The following is a 4,753-nucleotide window of genomic DNA, read 5'->3' on the forward strand; positions in this document are numbered from 1 at the left end:
CATTGATAGATTACCATCAAGCCAACAGATTGCGACTCGCCATGGCCCTGCCTCGGGCAATTGCGCCCTTTGCGGACAGTTGGAAGATGCTGGGCACATCTTCTTCTCTTGCTCCCTCGCTAGGTTTGCTTGGAGCGCCGTAAGACAGATTCTCCGTCGTAATGCTTGGAACCCAGGGAATTTCCCACAATTTCATGCCATTCTCTCCAGCCTTGCGGGAAGGGTCCGTAGGCTAGTCTGGTGTCTTTTTCTTGCCCAATCGTGGGCGCTGTGAAACATTCGTAATAAACTTACTCTTGAAAAAAAAGTCATTAACCATCCCGCTAATGTGATTTTCAAAACTGCCCTTTTTCTACAGCTTTGGAGCGGCATGGCCAAGACAGGCGATCGGGAGGGCCTCCGGTGGCTGGAGAACAAGCTAAGGGAGCTGTACGCCGCCGTGAGACCAAATCACTCAAGCCATTGAAGATGAAGTAGTCAGGCTTGCGGAGTTGCTTTTGCCTGTGTCCCTTCTGTCGATGTCTGGTTGGACTTATGTGTTGTTACATCGTCTTATGGTTTCTCCTTGGCTAAGCTGTATGCCGCAGCGTTTGTAAAACTGGTTAAACCTTTGGGCTTTATTAATTTAAAGTCGGGCATGTTATTGCCTTTTATCTAAAAAAAAAAAGTTTGTACTACTGACCTGGAACAAATATATTGGACCAAAGAGGATATGTAGACTTCCAAATGGCTATTTTCAGATCTCATAGGAAGAAGTAATTCACGTATGAAAAAGGAGTAATATCTGAAGCGGAGCCCCGTAGTCCCTGGCCATATGCATGTCCACAAGAAGACGTTTTTCTTTTCTTGAGCTTTGGACAATCGGTGTTTGCTGGTTTTCTTTACGTTACCGATCGGATTATGAGGTCGTTAGTATGGATGACTCCTGTCCTGGCCAAGAGACGGCCCACGGGCCCAGCGTCGATTGGTTTCCTGTTTGGCTTGGTCGATTGGTTTTCTGTTCGGCCTGGGTGTTTCTCGGATCGGGATTACCGTGTTGTTCAGTTTTTCTTCACTCAGACGTACGACGTACCAGACCTCTAGCAATTTAATGAGGACTAATTAAATGCTCGTGCCTTGCCACGGGTACTTAAGTTATTTTGTTCAACGCCCGTGTAAATATAGTGCATATAATTTTTTGGTGATATATGAAAGAAAATACTATATTAATCATGATTTCAAATTTCAAACCACTTTCGCCAAGGCCCAAGGGCAACAACATAAATTATCGTTTCACAGCACACTTCTGTTTCATATTGATTTTGCTCTTTGATGTTGGTTCGTACATGGACTAACAATTCGTGTATAGATCACACGACATGTTTTGCAGTCACATGTGTCACTCGCTGCTATCAGCCCGTGTTTTCTGCAAGTCTAGCAAATCGATGGTCATCATATATATGCAGCCAAAGCAAAGAAAAGGTTCATTATACATGCAATGCGTTCAGCAATTGTATTATGCAACAAACCTGCTATTCAACGGCATGCTCGAAATCTCTCTTCCCATGATGGAATTCATGCATCAGACTCGATCCGTTGTTTAGCCTCGGCTGCACAGGCAAGGAGAGATGATGCGAGACTAATCATCCATGTTGATAGTTTCAAAAAAAAAATCATCCATGTTGATTGTGGAAAGTCAGTACTCTGAATTAGGATCTACAACTGGAAAATATAGGGAGCATAGAGAATTTGAAAATATGGGTCCGCAACGGAAGAAAGGAAATATACTAATTCTGCAATAGAATATATAATTGAAATAATACAATATATTCATACACTTTTTGTCTCCAGTAATCACCAGCAATAACTTGACGATACATTGCGAATACGTACAACCCTGATGCAATCATTAATTAACAAGAATCTCACCTATTATTGCTTTATATCATTGCCACTGGAGGATCAGAGGCAGATCATGTATAAGCCTCAGACTCCGTGACTCACACCCGTAAAACAAGACATAGAATACAATTTATCTCTCAATCTTTAGAATCTACCTTGTTCTCCTTGTATACATGGAAAATGAGAAGCTTACCCCTTTTTTTACCGAGATGAGAAGCTTACCCTGAGCCCCTACTCTGCATAACACCAAGATTTTTGTACAAAGGATCAGCAAACATCACTCAAAAGCAAACATTTGTTAATTTCTCCATTGCCTCGTGCCCTCAACCAAATTCTAGATTGTAGAGAAGTTATAGAAAATAAATGTCAGTTTCTTTCATTCTTTCTTGATGGAACAAACAAACGTATACTCTTCTCCCATTACGAACAAAATAGGATTATGTGTATGCATTAATGATGAACAATCTCGATCTGCTCACGGATCCTTATCCTAGCCAATATTTTAGTTGTAGTCCGCAACCTGCATACAGATATGAGAACTTCTGTCATTGATGCATGATCGTTTAACCAATGAAAAATTGTACGAGAGCTTAGTTCAGTACACTGGTGGAAACGGATCGGATGCGGATCGGATAGTGCCCTTCCCATATCCGTTTCCATATTTGCAAAACGAATACGGATGCGAATACGGATGTTGCCGAATACGAATTCGGAGCGGATGTTAGTCGAATACAAATACGAATCGGATGTTTTCTCAATTCGGAGCGCATACGAATATAAGGAAATAATAAACTTATGTCTTATAATCAAGGTTTAAAATAGCATGCTAAATGAAATATCGCCGGTCTCCTTCAAACGCTATGGACTCTATATCGTGCTAATTGCGTGCTATATTTTAAATAGCGTTTTGAAAAAATATCAAATATAGTCTAAAATTAAAGGATTTCGCTAAAAAGTTTGGATATTTAGTCCAAAAAATGACTGAATCATACATACATAGCCACATACAACAAATAGATCTCGAATTTTTCAGAAGGCTAACATCAGTATTCCACAAGGAGACAACATAGTATAAATTATTTATTAAGAATCATCAGCATTAGCGATATTAACTTCTAATCTAGAAGAGGAACCAACATATTGCAGTTCATCATCACGAAAAAGTGAAAGTAACTTTGCCTGAAAAAATAGCGAGCTAACGCTATGAAGTTTTAGCACGATATATCATGTTATTTCACAAATAGCGCCATAGCGAGTGAAATTACTAAAATTTAACGTAGACCCTCCAAATATGCTATTGCGTGGTATTAACGGAGAAATAGCGCGCTATTTTAAACCTTGCTTATAATAAGCCAACTATAGAATGGTAGAGAGCTAACTAAACTGATATAATGCATAGTAGTTTCAAGTTCAATCCCATAAAATAACATTTGATCGACTTGTTAGGTTTTATGAGTTAGTTAATTGAAATATTGGGATCGAATTGATAAAATTGGCTAACATAATCTTATTCGGATACGGATATATCCATTTCCATATCCATATTTTCTTAAAAAATCAATACCATATTTGTATTTGTTTTTGTAAAATGGATCCGGATATTTACCATATTCATTTCCACTGACGTCCGGATTCGGATATTACCATTTCCATTTTGAATTTCCCGAATACGAATGTCGGATAATATGAACTATCCAGTGCCAGTTTCCACCCTATATATACACACTGAAAAAAACCATATAGTGTAATTCTTCCATAACAACTATTGTCAGGTTTAAAAACATAGGCTCAAGAGTGATAAAGCACGGTAAAATCAAGATACAGCAGACCCATACATACCAAAAGAAAAACATGATAATGCATCATGCGAGAATTTAAATTGATGAACATATTAAGAATATTATCACCAGATTTTAGACAAATCCAGAGGTGGGCCGGGCTTGGAAGATTACATGGAAGATTTCTGAAGCGGCCTGGCACGAAGGGTTTTGGGCTGAATTGCCCGTGTATCTTTATTTAGTAGTTTATTATCTTAGATAAGGGTTAGAGTTTGTATCGTGCACGATGGGATATTCCCACGTTAGAAAGTCCCCTGGACTATAAATATGTACCTAGGGTTTATGGAATAAACAACAACTCACGTTCAACCCCAAAAACAAACCAATCTCGGCGCATCGCCAACTCCTTCGTCTCGAGGGTTTCTATCAGGTAAGCGACATGCTGCCTAGATCGCATCTTGCGATCTAGGCAGCACAAGCCCCACGTTGTTCATGCGTTGCTCGTACTGAAGCGCTTTTGATGGCGAGCAACGTAGTTATCATTAGATGTGTTAGGGTTAGCATTGTTCTTCGTTTAAGCATGCTTACGTAGTGCAACCCTTGCATATCTAGCCGCCCTCACGCCTATCTCAGGTGTGGGGGCGGCACCCCGCTTGATCATTATTTAGTAGATCTGATCCGTTACGATTGCTCCTTGTTCTACAAGGATTAGTTCAATATCTGCAATAGTTAGGCCTTACAAAGGGGGGGAGGATCCAGTGGCACGTAGGGTGGCGTTCGCAGGTCCTAAACGGGATGTTCCGAGGATCAACTTCATGTTGGTTTTTAGGCCTTGTTTAGGATCGGCTTACGAGCACCGTGCGTGGCCGCGAGGCCCAACCTGGAGTAGGATGATCCGATTATGCGGTGAAAACCCTAAATTGTCGTAGATCTCATTAGCTTCATCTTGATCAAGCAGGACCACCAAGTATTCGTGCACCCGGTACGAATCATGGGTGGATCGGCTCTTTGAGCCGATTCACAGGATAACCTGAGAGCCGATCGAGGCTCGTATTTAATGTTTACATGTATGCCCTGCAGGAAACTAAGCGAGG

At 40.6% G+C, this 4,753-nt stretch overlaps 1 long non-coding RNA gene across 1 annotated transcript; it reads right to left on the reverse strand.

Moving 5' to 3' along the window:
- Positions 1-1,129: 1,129 nt before the first annotated feature.
- LOC124677666 lies at positions 1,130-2,122 on the reverse strand. The gene is made up of 3 exons (XR_006994179.1): positions 1,909-2,122; positions 1,509-1,589; positions 1,130-1,413 (listed from the first exon to the last, which is right to left on the reverse strand). It is a non-coding gene; the product is annotated as an uncharacterized LOC124677666 (long non-coding RNA).
- Between the last annotated feature and the right edge of the window lie 2,631 nt (positions 2,123-4,753).

Source organism: Lolium rigidum, chromosome 1, assembly GCF_022539505.1.
Source record: "Lolium rigidum isolate FL_2022 chromosome 1, APGP_CSIRO_Lrig_0.1, whole genome shotgun sequence".
NCBI lineage: Eukaryota > Viridiplantae > Streptophyta > Magnoliopsida > Poales > Poaceae > Lolium > Lolium rigidum.